Source organism: Mytilus trossulus, chromosome 8 (assembly GCF_036588685.1).
Source record: "Mytilus trossulus isolate FHL-02 chromosome 8, PNRI_Mtr1.1.1.hap1, whole genome shotgun sequence".
Classification (NCBI taxonomy): Eukaryota; Metazoa; Mollusca; class Bivalvia; order Mytilida; family Mytilidae; genus Mytilus; species Mytilus trossulus.
This window is the reverse complement of record NC_086380.1, coordinates 50809730-50826850: the sequence shown is the minus strand read 5'-3', so window position 1 is coordinate 50826850 and position 17121 is coordinate 50809730. Positions and strand designations below refer to the sequence as shown.

The 17121-nt window shown below is 30.7% G+C and overlaps 1 protein-coding gene across 1 annotated transcript in view; it reads left to right on the top strand.

Moving 5' to 3' along the window:
• LOC134727740 (putative ankyrin repeat protein RF_0381) overlaps positions 1–17121 on the top strand; it is a 296205-nt gene that overhangs the window by 99691 nt on the left and 179393 nt on the right. The window lies entirely within an intron of this gene.

Sequence of the window (17121 nt, the reverse complement as noted above, 5' to 3'; positions counted from 1 at the left end):
ATGGTCGAAATATTCAACTTACATATCCAGGTCAGTTGTATCCTTTGTTGTCAGTTGAATTGAATTGATTAGATCAACATGGTGACATTAACTGAAATAGTCAAAGAAAAGACATGCCTATAACTTTGAAAATAACAGCATAATACAAATATAGGTAACTTCATAAAAAAAGGCAGAATATTCTAATTTATTAATCCGAATAAGTTTGTGTCAAAAGTAAACGATTTATCGATTGGTTGAAAGAAAGTCTTTTAGTAACCTTGATTGTTTTAAGGTATATCCTGTAAAAGATTATTCATCAGCAACGATATTTTTGAAGTATACAGTAACATCGTGGCAACGCATAACGCTATAACACTGTTTGGCACACCGTATCAAAAGCTTTAAAATTTATCTGTCATTTTTTTAATTATTGCAAACTTGTAAGCGTATTTAACAGATACCTACAATCTGCAATTATTTGTCTCTTTTCTTACAATAAACACAATGCAGCAATGATTAATAGATTGCCCCTTTATTTTTAGAACAAGCTGGTACTGGGTACATTGTTTTGTGTCTGAAGAGTCTACGTGTGCTATATTTCTAAAATGTTTCAAAAGAGGAAAAGATCATATTTTGAAATGGATAACTATAAATAACTACCGTACTTTCTTTTTTTTAGGAAGGAGGGGGGCGGGGAAATTGGTGATTTTACTCGAAATTAAGTTTGAAGAGTAAGATCATAATCGTCAGCTAATGTACGTTGCTGTTTTTTTGTTTTTTTTCTGAAATCATCATAGTTATGCTCATTTGAATATATTTATCAATTAATTCTAGAATGAATTTCTTAAAAAAAAAAGTATCAGTATTGTCTCAATTGTTCATGTTTTTGTTAATTTTCTTAAAAGTAAGATTTTTTTCGGAACTTTCCTTTTTTCATGCATATTCAACATAGGTTTGGACATTTTTGATGAATTTCTAAATTGTTAGTCTATAAACCTCAGCGATCACTTCCATTGCTTTCAAAACGGCATTTCTTTTTAGTCTCATGCGAGTTTCATATGAAAAAAAATGTACTTTTTGAACCTTTGCGTAATAACCATCAAACTCCATGTTGATTCATCAGCATTATTTCCAACTTTACAAATCAACACAATACGAAGAGGGACATACGAAAATCAAAAATAATAAATAACTATTCACTGCATCTGCATCTCCCAAAATCAGTTGCTAGTGAGCAATGATGGCATAAAAAGAAAACATAATTCAAAATTTGATTTAGTTGGAATCATTTTCACTGATTTGTGAATAATCATCGAAAGGATAATGCTCATAGTTATCAAAGGTAACAGGATTACAATGTAATACGCCAGACGCGCGTTTCGTCTACATAAGACTCATCAGTGACGGTCATATCAAAATATGTATAAAGCCAAACAAGTACAAAGTTGAAGGGCATTCAGCACCCAAAATTGCAAAACGATGTGCCAAATACGCTAAGGTAATCTATTTCTGAGCTGAAGGACTTCCGGGAACCATGATATTAGATAAAACAATTGCCTATGTAAAAATAGAGAAAGGGAGAAGATTCCAAAGTAAAGTAATAAATAAGGAAACATGTACATGTAGTTTCCCATTGAGAAGATTATAGAAATTTATCACGAAAATAATAAAATCCACCTATAAAACAGTGTCAAGAAACTTAAAGTTCTATAATAAAACAGGACACAAACAAAAACATTAAAGAGAAAACCATAAACATGTACAATTTTTTGAATGCAAATAAATTGACACGCCACATCTGTAACAGTAAACGAATACATACTGCTAAACGTTCAATGTTATTCAACCAAATTTTCCGTGGAAAGACCTTTTGCTTTTGTTCTGATTATTAAATCTTTCCACTTTTCCATAGAAAGACATATTGCTTTTGTTCTGATTATTATTTGTTTTCTTCCACCTATTTATTTTTCTTGCTCAGAATTGTTGTTTCACAAAATGCGCTTATTTGTTGGGGGATATGATATCGCACATTTATACGTTTTAAAGATTGCAATGTGTAACCGAACACATTTTTTTGTAAGAGTTTTCTCCCCAAAAACTTTTTTTCTTGTGTCCCTTACTCCGTCGCAATCGTAAAAGATTAGAAAAAACATAATTTAACCAAATATATATAGAATAATAGGTAGTTTCGTTTTTGATACTGACTATATCATGTGGAATATCGAAACGAGGCCGTTAGGGCGAGTTAAGATATTCCACATGATATAGTCAGTATCAAAAACGAAATTAACTATTATTCTGTTTATCGGTAATTATGACGTCACACAATGTATTGCGTAATATTTTCAGTGATACAGCCAGTACATTGATACTCGAAAATATTAGGCAGTAAGATCAAAGGGAATATATACCAATTACCGATAAATCGTTATATCTTCAGGATTAAGATAATCATATGAACCGAAGCTATACGGAGACTCCATTTGTGAGTTATTTAAACTTATGAATTTGATATCAGTGATTTGTAACTGCCAATCTATAAGTGATAAAGACTTAGGATCTTTTGATTTTGTGTCATTGGTCCGAAAGAAAAAGAAAAAGATATGGTCAAAGTCATCTTTTAATTTTGATTTAGGCTAATTTTCAGTTCAGATATCGACAACGTATTTTTTCTTAACTGTAAGTTGCGACATACATTTTGGTTGAAAGGGTACATTGACCTGTTGACATTAAATGGACAAGTATCTCCCCTCTTATATTTAGAATTACGCGTGTGATGATACAACTCATTTACCATATACATATACATGTACTTAGGGTCTTTTGATTTCATGTCCTTGGGACTTTTTTTGCATTAGATTGCAAGCCATATGACCATGAAAAAGCCAACCGAAAATGAAGTTGATGTAGCCTTGTTTTATACTTATTTGATGAATAAGTATGTATAACCATATATTGTTGCATTCAGTGTCGAGTGAACTATGAAATGATACCGGTAGTGCCGTGTTTTCAAACCGGAAGTAAAGTTCAAGGCCATAAGTCAATTTAACTTTCTAGATTTCGACCTTTGCTCTAAATTTAGTTTATGCATCATAAAGCCATATCAATTAGTGCATTAGGTAGCAAGTCATATCACCTTGGAAAAAGACAGAAGTTACAAAGGGTTAACCGGAAGACCCTTTTTTCGTACTTATTGCATTTCAAAGAATGTAGAACAATATAGTTTTGAAAGGAATTTCCATAAAACTTTCAAAAAATACCGAAAGTGACATTTTTCCAACCAGATATAACATTGTATAGAAACCATATATTTTTTGGAATCAGCAAACATTTGTCACTAGCAATGAACTTTTAAACCGGCTGTCTTAATATTTTCATATCAAAATATATCGCTAGGGGTGGGAAAACCTTCTCTTAACAACTGGTTTTTGATAATTATTCTTTGTTCTTCCACATACTTTTTTTGCTCAGAATTGTGGTTTCACAAGATGGCGCCAAGATTCTTAATTTATGGTATTGAACAGTTTATACGGTTTTAAATTAACCCTGTTTAACCGAACACTTTACAAGTTATCTACTCGAGAACTGTTTTTCTTGTATCCACTACATGTACTCCATCAACCGTAAAAGACAAATTTATGTTACCAAATTGCTCATTATATCTTCAGGATGAAGAGGAACTTTGGACTGAAGCTATCCGGATACTCCATCTGAGAGTTATTCCCCCATCCCCTTATGTTAAAGATTACGAGTATGGTAATATAACCCATAAACAATATATAAGACTCTTGATTAAAAAGTCTTTGTCTTAAGACCTGGAAATTAAAGTCAAGGTCAAACTTTTTAAATTTACACAGTCGCTGTAAATTAATATTAGAGTGTTTGGTATGGTTAAGCATTTTGACTTTCCGTTTTGAAATTTCTATGGCGTTTGGAATTTTTGTTACTTTTTGGTACATATTTGAGTCAAAGGGTCTTTTGAATCGGGTTGCAGAAATATTATCTTGAAGAAAGTCAATCAAATAAGAAATTTTATAAACCAGAAGTAACCGTTTTTGATTTTTTTTTATGTTAAAGCACTTTAAATTATTTTTTGGAGTCATTGTGTAATCAGGTTCAAATGAAACCAGAAGTGACATCCTGCAAACCGGAAGCACTTTTCTACCTTCGAAAGTAAACATGAAACATATTTATTGGAAAAACAGCCAAACTTTTTCTATTATCTGACACCAGAATTAACATATTAAACCAAAAGTTAATATTTTCCTATCAAAATATGAGAAAGATTTTCAAATGTTCTTTTAACATTTGGTTTCTAATTTTCTTAAGTTTTTGTGATTTCTTCATAATGTCATGTGTCAAAGTTTGTAACAAGAATACTTATCCCAAATATTCCTGATGCTCATGTATAACACACATTGATTATTAACCGTATAAAGCAAACTGAGGCTATTTGAAATTTCAGCAGTAGAGAGTGATGTATGATTTCAATTCATTATCAAAATTAAAAGGTATCTTCTGTGCGTACACTGAGAAGTAAAATAATTATAAGTTTTACATCCAGAAGATATATCATTTCTGATGTCCAGATAAAGTTCCCGGTAATTTCTGTTCCAACCTTCCTAATATACATAAGTTTGTTAAGGAAAAACTGAAGCTATGCAGCTAAATCAAAATATTTTTATACATATGGATATCGACGTATTCTATATATATCTTTCATATGCCATTTATTTTTATTTTATTTTGAATAAACACAATTATGTAGCTTAGTTGCTTTCTTTTTCTTTGTATCTGTCATGAAAAATATAAATAACCTGATGAGTAAAAATCAGGAGTATAGACAAGACTCCAAACATTGCAATGTTTAGAAATATCAAAATTCAGAAGAAATTAAATGCCTTAGTAAATGTTTTGGTATTTTGAACCCAACAGTTTGTTTACCAATATTAATATTTCTATTTTAGATGTATGATTTGTCAATAAATAAAGCGTGTCTTTTTATTCATTTGCAAACAGTTTAGCATAAATTTGTATATGCATTTAAAATAAATAGCCTTTCGTTCATTTCATATTGTTTGGGTTTTTTTCAAAATGAGGTTTCTGAAACAGCACTAACAGCATTTATTGAAAAGTAAATTGCCATACTGCTGATTTATGGTGCATATTCATTGTTTTCTGTCTTCAGTAAATTAGGTGAGAGTTAATGTGGCAAATGGAAAGTTTTTGATGTTAGTGTTGTTCATTCTTTTTGTAGTTTTTTTTCTATGGTGTTGTCGGTTTTAGGTCGACTTATGAAGCCACAATTGGTGGTGTAAAACTTGTTTTCATAAGTGTGAGTTCTATGCGAACATTTTAAGATACATGTAAGTACTGTGAACTATTCAACTTTTCTGTTTCAGGACGGTGACACTCTTTTACATTTAGCTGTTCAAAGACAAAATATAGAATTAGTCAAATTGTTATTAGAAAGAACAACCATAGATCCAGCGGAAAAAAATAAGGTATGAAGTGTTATATTTGCTAAAATAGCCAACAGTTTGCAGTGGGTAATAGTACTTTATCATAGGAAATACAATTCAAACTGAATGTCCACAGAGAATTGCCAATATAATCAGAATCTCGAATATACTTAAAAATACCAATGGGTAAAGCATAAGCTATGTATTAAAACAAGAAGAATTATTACGTATAAATATCGGGTCAACTTGTCTGTTTTTTCCAGATAGTTGTGTTTACTTGGATGACCTTATTTGTATAGTTAAATTCATTTTGTATTATTATTCGTAAAACAATAAGAATGAATAAACTTACAGTGTATACAAAGTGCAAAATCAGATTTCATTTTCACTGCATTCGACAGTATTGCTACTGAAGAATAAAGGATGATTGGAAAAAAATGGTTTTTTTTTCCTTTTTGAAAATACAAATAATTTATTTCAATCGTTTATGATTTGTTTGTGTCAAAAAATGATGACCACACATCATGACTTCTACATACATGATAAAATTCAACTCAAATGAAATATACATCAGTGCAAACATCTTCAATAAATCATTCACAAAAAAAGGATTGAGACTCGCACACAACCAAAAAAGTTCTGGGAGTGAATTAAAATGCCCTGGTAATTATTTATAGCCTGTGATGCAGTTGTTTGCCTTCTTTGACCAAAACATTTTGGATACAAGAAGGTAAAATAGAATGCAAGCATGAACACATGATCAAGACCAAGAAGAATAGTATTCATGCTTATAGATATCAAAACAGAATTTGTGTTAGCTTATAGTTGACTTACTATAATAAGCGCAAACCTGTGAAATGTGTGTGATTGAGGCTGAATTCACTTAAGGTATCTTCTGTGCGTACATTGAGAAGTAAAATAATTATAAGTTTTACATCCAGAAGAAATATCATTTCTGATGTCCAGATAACGTTCCCGGTAATTTCTGTTCCAACCTTCCTAATATACATAAATGTGTTAAGGAAAAACTGAAGTTATGCAGCTAAATCAAAATATTGTTAACATATTGATATCGACGTAATCTATATATTTCTTTCATATGCCATTTATTTTTATTTTATTTTGAATAAACACAATCATGTAGCTTAGTTGCTTTCTTTTTCTTTGTATCTGCCATGAAAAATATAAATAACCTGATGAGTAAAAATCAAGAGTATAGACGAGACTCCAAACATTGCAATGTTTAGAAATTATCAAAATTCAGACGAAATTGAATGCCTTAGTAAATGTTTTGGTATTTTGAACCCAACAGTTTGTTTACCAATATTAATATTTCTATTTTAGATGTATGTTTTGTCAATATATAACGCGTGTTTTTTTTTTATTCTTTAGCAAACAGTTTGACATAAATTTGTGTATGCATTTGTAATATATAGCCTTTCGTTCATTTCATATTGTTTGGTTTTGTTACATAAAGTATCTGTAACAGCACTAACAGCATTTATTGAAAAGTAAATTGCCATACTGCTGATTTATTGTGTATATTCTTTGTTTTTTGTCTTCAGTAAATTAACTGGTATTTAATGTTGCAAATAGAAAGTTTTTGAGGTTCGTGTTGTTTATTTTTTCAGTTCTTTTTGTAGTATGTCGTAGGTAGTTGTCTGTCTTTTTGTCGTTTTGTTCTCTTTTCTATGGTGTTTTCGGTTTCAGGTCGACATCTGAATCCACAATTGCTGGTGTAAACCTTGTATTCATAAGTGTGTGTGTATAATAAACTTAAATTGTAGCAAGTTGCAGAGCGAGTTATCAAAGGAGTGACTTCTATGCGAACATTGTAAGATACATGTCAGTACTGTGAATTATTCAACTTTTCTGTTTCAGGACGGTGACACTCTTTTACATTTAGCTGTTCAAAGAGGAAATACAGAATTATTCAAATTGTTATTAGAAAGAACAACCATAGATCCAGCGGAAAAAAATAAGGTATGAAGTGTTGTATTTGCTAAAATAGCCAACAGTTTGCAGTCGGTAATAGTACTTTATTATAGAAAACACAATTCAAACTTAATGTCCACAGAGTATTGCCAATATAATCAGAATCACGAATATACTTAAAAAAATCGATGAGTCAAGCTTAAGCTAAGTATAAAACAAGAAGAATGAAAACGTATGCATATCGGTCAACTTGTATGTTTCTTCCAGATAGTTGTTCATACTTGGATGACCTTACTTGTCTAGTTTAATTACATTCTTAAAACAATTAGAATGAATAAACTCACAGTGTATACAAAGTGCGATTTCAGGCAGTTAATTTTCACTGTCAATCGCGAGTATTACTATTGTAGAATAAAGGATGACGGGGGAAAATGCGTGTGTTTCCTTTTTGAAAATACAAAATAATTTATTTCAACTTATATTTTTACACAATTTCATTTGAATATGACTTTTCAATATGCAATAACAAAATAATAGTTATTAATAGTTAATGTGCTATTGAAGCTAGCCGATTTTTATAATATCAATTATTGAAAGCGATGTTATATTGCATATTCAAAGATTTTCGGTGAGTTGGATATTAACGTGTAAATGATTCGAAAATATACTGGAGTATGAAATACACGAATATTTGTTCATCCAAGCGTGATATGTAGGCCCAGTGTGATCTATTCTGTCAAAGATATACGCACCGATAAAATTGCATCGGTAGGTGATGTAATGCACCTAAGAAATAAACCCAAACTGACAAACTGGATAAATTTGACCCTACATATAGATTCAGACAAATTATTAGAGACACAAAATGATTTTTTTAAGCAATAAATGGTATTTTTACTGAATTCATTGATGTATCACCACCTCATATTTGTAATCATAAAGTAACCTTATGTAATAAAATCCTGAATTTATTAAGTTTGTTAGTGAGTCGGCTGAATTAAGGTTTTATCTGAAGAAAATCAATAAATTTCTTTCTATGAAAATGCATCGCATATACATTAGAGATGAATCGCCCCTACAGTGACAATGAAAGTTTAGTATCATTACTTGACAGTAAACAGGAACCTCCCTCATAACGTTAGCAGTATAATAGAATTTAATCCAAAACTGAATGACAAAACCTTTTTAGTTATACAACATTAATAACTATGTTAAAAGCTACTTTTTTCTGAAAATAAAACTTAAGCCCTGCTTTTAAATCTTCCACACGCTCTGTTTGCGAATTTTTCGTTACATTTACAGATGTGTGTTCAGTTTGACACCTGGTTGTATGTAGTCGCGATAATCCAAAACAGAATTTATCGTCTGTTTGTTTATCAATCTACATTAAAATATATGACAGTTACAGTAACAATTATATGTCAGGATTCGAACGTTAGATACACTGAAATTTCACATGTTGATGATTGAAACACAAGATCCTCATTTATGAATATTTTCTATATGCATAAGACAGACTTAAAATTATGGCTTGATGAGTAAAATCTAAGGAAGTACCGACAAAACTAAATAAATATTAACAAGTAGAACCTAATATCTATATACCAATATTTTCTACATAATTCAACAAATTATTTTTTTTACTTTTCTCATTTTATATATATTGTACTTACAGCTCATCATGATATTTGATCATATATATGCATATAAATAATCGAAAAAAAAACTTTTCTAAAGTTTGTTTTATTGTTTAAAAAGAGTCATAAAACACGCAATGCGCGTACTGTCGCGTTTCTTTTTCCACTTTTCTGATATTTTACTGATAGACAGTATTTACTCTTTCAAAAAATGCTTATGATTAATTTGCATCTGGACGTAAATCAAACAACAATCAATCTATGATGCGTAAAAAGAAAGTTATAAATAACATGATGAGTGAAAAACAAAGAGAAGTAATCGATAAAATATTTTCCCACTCAGTGTTTTCGTTGTTTCAAAATGGAGTTAGCCACAAAATGCACAAAAGGTAATGTTGAGTTTTCCTCATTTCTTATGTATTTCTAATTATTTATATTTAACCACATTTAGCACTACAAGATCATGCATTTTACATCCATTTGTCTCTGAATGTAAAACACACAAAAATAATTAAAACAAAAAATCGCTAACCGGTTAACCGGACTTTTTTTTTAATTTTGGTAGATTTGATATAAATTTTGAGTTGCATTAAATATGTTAAAGAGTTATTTTTTATTTAAAAGTTGTCGTCGTGGTATTTAATTAGACAATTGTCCAGTATATTGATTGCTATTGTTAATCCTAAAAAACATACAATTAATTAGAACTTCAAGTTGTCTCTAAGCTCGGGGCAGGATCATATTTAGTATACATGTTTTTAACAGTAACTTTAAATCAGTGGGTGATATCTTTTTGCGCCAAAAAGTAACTCATTTGCAGACCTACATCTAAATGTTAAAGGCTTGGTCTTACTTTAAACGAAATGATAACTTAAAAATTGTGAAATACAAACCAATGTGAATGTACTCAATGTATAAGATAAAATAAGATAAGATATTTTTATTCCAAATTAAAGGGCCTATGAAGAGCAAAGTAATTTATTTCAATGATTTTTATAATTGTTATAAATAATGATGACATAAATCATAAAAATGAATTTAACTATTTCTTAGATGTTAATTTACAGCCAGATCAGAGCCATATACATAAACGTGATACGTGGTATTTCGAGTAACATGCTTAAAGAAACAAGCAAACAGACCAAAGAGAAAGTCGTACAACGACCAAAAGTTATTAATTTTTGTATCATTTTGATCTCTTGTGGAGAATTGCCTCATTGGCAAGCATACCACATCTTCTTTTTTTTATATAATTAATCATTTCAAATTGAAACACTTCAGATTATTTTCGGAGACAACAAGAGAAAAGGAAAGAATAATCGGTTTCAAACATATTCAATTCAACGGGATCAAGAAGGTTTTTTTAATTTTTCAATCTGAAGTTGGTACGGACGCTATAGTTGATACGGTCTATTTGATAATTAAAAGTCAAACTTCGCCAGGAATCCTTAAAGACAAGCCTTATAATGCCAAAGGACAATAGTCAATTCTAAAAGCGTAAATTTAAGACTTGGATGAAAGGAAGTCAAATTGACACTCATACCACATTTTATATCTATGTGTAGGTTACTTATGATAAGGCTTTTAAACCCGAATGAAAACTATACCGGTTAACCGGTTAATCGGTCGAACGATTATCCGAGTAACCGGTTAGGCAAAAGTGTACGATTTGACAAGACTAACATTTAAATATTGGTTAAAACAAATATAAATATGGACCAATTCAATTACACATTCTAGGATGCTCTTGACCTTACTGACTCATCACGAGGTTTTTTTTAGAACTTAAATATTGTTTAGGTTTTTTTTAAAACAATAAACACTATCACATCATATCTTAAATAAAACTGTTCTTATCATAGAAAATCAAGTGAGTTATATATGTTTTAAATTTCATAACCAAAATCTTGTGGATTTTCTACAAAAATCTATGTTTTATTTGCCACAAAAAAAAAAATTCTATTAAATGCAATGACATTATAATTAATAATGCTTTGCAAGAAGTTTCCCTTAGTATAAGTACAAAAATGGACAATCTCTATTATTCATTATCTTTGCTGTTTTGATACTATTGCAGTTTGCAAATTTAGTAAAGCACATGTCTACAAAAGGGGTCATAAATATCATAAAACAGAAAAAAGTGATTTTAAAAAATAAAATTTTAAAAAAAATAAACAGGGGTCAAAAATTTTCTAAATAATAACAGTTCACAACAATGTCAATTTTATGAATTTAGTTACAGCTAATTAGTCAATAACAGTAAACGGAACATATTTCATCAAAACAGCAGTAAATAAATCATTGTGTTGGAATTTGGAACCACACAACATCTATATTTATCAAAACATTCCAACAATTATATTTCTAACTTTTGCTCTGTTATATATTTAAAAGTGATTGTTTCATAAATCATATCTCATAAATGTTTGTCCCAATTGTTCATTTATTCATTCAATTTTCGGCTCTCCCTTGACACCATTTGCGAGTATGGTCTTACGGAAACGATGATAGTCCGTCGGAAGGGGACGATAAATGGCTGACCCGTGTTAAGAGAGAGCCATATCTCTTGCACGTTAAAGACACCCTTGTAGATTTCGAAAAAGAGTAGGCTAATGCCGCTACAAGGCAGCACTCGCACCCGCAAAGTGGAAAGGGATTAATATAAGTTGCAAAACTTGTTTCCCAATCCACTATAAATAAATATGTTTAAACTAATTTATTCATTTTTCAAAATATCTCTGTCTAAGAGTGTAATCATTGATTTCCATTTATTCAAAGTATGTCTTTGTGATTAGTGTATGTAGTTATCTTACTATCATTGATGTATATCCCACATTTATTTTCTTTCATTAGCTACCTTCACAAATTAAACATGAAGAAATCCGCAATACATATTGATTAGATAGATTGCTACAAGTCTTATATTTACAGATCGACCTTTTTTAAAGTTGGAAGTGAAATATATATCCCTAGACGACGATTAATTCATAATATTTGATGAAATAATTGTCAGTGTAGCGAAAATCCCTAAAAATACTTACTTCAATCTAAAACAAAACTTATGAAAATAATCTACTCGTAACGAAACAAATAAATAAATAAAAAAAACGCATAAAAACCTAAAGAAACATTTATCATTATCGTTCCATTATTTTTAAATTCCTTTTTGCTATTTTCTTCCTATGATTTTTTGCTACATGTATATTAATTTTCTTTTCAAATGTTTAGAGTTACCTGTTAAATCTGTTTTTATTTATTTATCGATAGTACAAATTCACTGCGAGAGTTGGCGTTCATTAGTTCAATTCCCAGTTTGGTATAAAAAATATTTATTTTAATAGAAATCTTGAACCGAAATTTGATTTACATACATGTAGTTATCGACAGCAGAAAAGATTGTTTTTACAAAATATAATGTATATCAGATATAAGATACTAAAATGTTGTTCAGATTGTTTAAAATTGTTAAATTTTTCCTTTTTATAAAAAAAATTGCCTTATTGTTTTATTTATACTTTAGCTGTGTGTCTTATGCTTTCTTTGATGATTTGTCTGTGTGTCTTATGTTTTATTTATACTTCAGCTGTGTGTCTTATGTTTTCGTTGATGATTTGTCTGTGTGTCTTATGTTTTATTTATACTTTAGCTGTGTGTCTTATGTTTTCATTGATGATTTGTCTGTGTGTCTTATGTTTTATTTATACTTTAGCTGTGTGTCTTATGTTTTCATTGATGATTTGTCTGTGTGTCTTATGTTTTATTTATACTTTAGCTGTGTGTCTTATGTTTTCATTGATGATTCGTCTATGTGTCTTATATTTTATTTATACTTTGACTGTATGTCTTATATTTTCATTGATGATTTGTCTGTGTGCCTTATGTTATATTTGTGATTTTGCTGTGTCTTATTTTTTTATTGATGATTTGGCTGATTGTGTTATGTTTAATTCATGAATTGGTTTTGTGGGTTATGCTGTTATTGGGGACTTGGCTATGAATCTTATGATTTTATTTATGTTTTTAATGATGATTTGGCTGTGTGGCTTATGTTTTTATTTATAATTTGGCTGTGTGTCTTATGTTTCATTGACATTTGGCTATGTGTATTATTATTATATTAATCGTGTTAATGATTTGGCTGGGTGTATTATGTTCTATTCATGACTTGTTTGTGTGACTTATGACGCCATCACGAGTTGGTTGACCGTTATGGAATAACCGTTTCACAAATGATATCGGATATGTTCCTTTCGTCGTAAATACAATCCCCTTCCCTTTCATGAATTTCACCTACCGAATTAGACTATTTACCGGATTTGTAATCACATAAGCAACGACGGGTGCCGCGTGTGGAGCAGGATCTGCTTACCCTTTCGGAGCACCTGAAATCATACCTAGTTTTTGGTGGGGTTCGTGTTGTTTATTCTTTAGTTTTCTATGTTGTGTCATGTGTACTATTGTTTTTCTGTTTGTCTTTTTCATTTTTAGCCATGGCGTTATCAGTTTGTTTTAGATTTATGAGTTTCACTGTCCCTTTGGTATCTTTCGTCCCTCTTTTATGTTGTTGTTGTTGATACGGCTGTGTGTCTTATGTTTTTATTGATGATTTGACTGTATGCGTTATGTTTGCTTTATGATTTGGTAGTATGTCTTATATTCAAATTATGATTCGGCACTGTGTTTTATGTTTTTTCCTCATTATGTGCTGTGTCTTATGTTCATTGTAAATTTTGAACTCTGTCTTATCGATCATGAATGATTCCGCATTGTGTCATTTTACTATGTTAAAGCTCCGGCATTTGCGACACTTGTCTTACTAATCGGCAGTTGTTAATTAGTATGTGTTATCATTTGTCAGTGAAGTGTCACAGTGTTTTTCGTCGTGTTTAATAAGATCAAATTAAACCTCACCAGTACTTTAAAATATGAATATCTATTGAGCTAATGGAATATGGTTTCTTGGTTTGACTTATTATATTCAATCGTGACTGACTAGTCTTTTGTAGACTAAACACTCGTTAGGTGTATTAATCTGATTTACTTGATGATTTTTGTTTTTCCGCTGTATTTCCTACTGATCAATGCTATCGTTTACACATCTTTTTGCTAACTATTTGTCTTGTATGTCAGGCCAACAAAACACCGATTGAAATTATCAATGATAGATACCAGTATAGGACAGATGAAAAAGAAGAATTACTAGAACTTCTGAAGGTAAGGCTTGCTATTAGTGTATAAGTCCATTTGTAGATAAAATCAATAAGAAATCAACAAAAAGAATGAATGCGACGAAGAACGGCGATACATTTTATACCAGGTACAGATGAATTTACGTATTTAATGAAGGTAAAATAATCATTAATACTAGCATTAACATAAACCCTTTGTGTTGCATCAGATGCGCTTTCAAACTTTTTACCCAAATGTATCTTTAGTTTCTTTTAGGTTTTTATGTGCTTTAAATATTTTCTGTGTTTTATTTTACTATCTGTATCTCTTCCATCATTACTGAGTATGTTAAAATGTAGTTATTACAATGAATAAATGATGAAAGTCATGGAAAAAGTCAATAACGATTTCAAGCAGTAAATAAGTCGCATTTCAACTTTGCTTGTTTTATGTAGCGCACATTATTAAGAATGACCAAAACTCCAGGAAAACAGATATCGTAAAATGAAACATTAAGAAATAAATTGCCTCTTTTTGGGGTTGTAAATATTGCAAGTGAAGGTATACACATGGACAAAAGTATTGCAACACCAAATTGAAATTCAAATTAAAAAAAAACACTCTTTATTTTTTGTGATATAATTTCTTGAAATACCACTAGTTAAACATTATTTATATATCACCTGAGTTTAATCAATAAATATCGACTCGATAAGTTCTTATCTGCACATGCAGCTACTATACTCGTAATCAATAAAACAGATGTTTTTATCCTCATTGTTTATAACACTTTAAAAAATAAAAATGTTTATAAAGTTATGTGATTGACACCTTTAAATTGGTCATCCACAACTCATAACTGCAGCAATGTGGCAGATAATCAGCATGATTGAAGCAGGTATGTCGCTGTAACAATTGCACGTGTTGTTGGTCATCACCATTCCACTATAAGTCGTTTCGAAAACAAACGATGTTAAAGACCTTCCGAGATCAAGAAGACCCCCTATAATATCTGCTAGGGAAAATCAAGAATAATGAAGGTTGGTCAGAGGGAAACCCATTGCAAACAATACAATCCTAAAAAGAGGGTGATGACCATACATGAGCCTTTAAACATTAACTGTTCGAGATAGGCACATCTTAACTAGTTATCGTGCGATAAGACTATTTCTGGGATCTTTGCCTTCGAACAGACACACAGTTGCCCATATCCAATATAGTGCAGAGCTCGCCAAAGTTGGAAATAAACATCGTGGAGGAAGATCCATTGTTCCAGAGAAATTCGGTTTATCTTCCTTGGTCCGATCGTAGCCCGAATTTGAACCATATCGAGCATATATGGGACACTATTTGGAGTAAAGTGCACAAAAGGACACCCCAGTTCAAACACGTCATGAAATAAATAATACCCTTCATCAGGAATGGTTGCTGCTTCCTTAGCAACAAATAAGTCGACTTTTGGCAGGAATCAGAAGACGTTAAGATGCGGTTATCCGTTTGAATGGAGGCTGCGCACAAAGTACTAATTATTTGGCGTATAACAATCAAACATGATGTGAACAATCATCTAAAGACTAATTTTGAAATGTCTGACATTGTAAAGTTCGACTACAGTAAAAGTTATAGAATGCATTTTTTGTACAAAAAACCCTTCATTTTGTTATAAAAATTTTGGTAGGATAAAACCATTTTTTTTCATACATTTTTTTGTTCGTTTTAATACCAATGTTACCATTAACTACGTTTCAATATTATTTTACAAATATTTTATCATATTCCATCCAAATTAAGAGGCTGATTTTTCAATTTTTTTAAAATGATTTTTGGATACTGTGTGGTAAGAACTAAAATTAAATCATGACCAGAACTGTTTCGCAGAGATAAGCACATATTTTGAAAACAAAATGTCATGTTTTTTCAATTTTAATAAGTACGCCTAATCCTTTGATTGGGTTGGAAATATCTACTGGTCCCCTTTTTAAAACTCGAATTATATATTGGTAACACTGTTAAACGATAAAGACAAATATTGCGTGTATTGCATATTTGAATTGAGATCAAATGATTTAACAGTTAGGCAAAAGATACCAAAGGGATATTTAAACTCATCAGTCGAAACCGACAACGCACCGGCCACAAAAGACAGAAAAATATTCAGACAAACAGCAGTACACACCAAACAACATAGAAAACTTAGGTCTGAGCAATACATACCTCGCTATGAATAATTGCTTTTAAAAATTAAATTCTAGTCCTTTTACAACAATTTTACAATGGTGGTTATCATATAATTGATTAATAGTCTTCATACGTGTACTTTATTTTGACTATACATCACGAGGGAATCATACACTTGGTACTTTATAACAGATTGAATGATATAAACATATTGAATCACAGTAATATTGGAACGCAATTTCTAAAATGTTTTGTCGGTTTTATTTTTAGAGTGCCAACATTTATCCGTTTTATTCTAAATACTGACAGGGTATTACGAATCAGTAGAGTGTGTGCTTCGTAATGGTTCGTGCATTAAAAATGACTGCCCTTGTCATTCAATACTGCTCATATTCGTAGTTGATAATGTAAATGATATGCCTGTATCATATTTAAGTAAATTTGGTAAATCTAGGTGGCTTTTACAATAAAAATGACAGCAGCAACATAAGTGTAAAAACAACTACGAAATAGCCTATAGCTTAAATTTACGGTGACACCATTCTTTGATAAAATTGAGAATGGAAATGGGGAATGTGTCAAAGAGACAACAACCTGACCATAGGAAATAACAACAGCAGAAGGTCACCAACAGGTCTTCAATGTAGCGAGAAATCCCCACACTCGGAAGCGTCCTTCAGCTGACCCCTAAACAAATATATACTAGTTCAGTGATATTGAACGCCATACTAATTTCCAAATTGTACACAAGAAGCTAA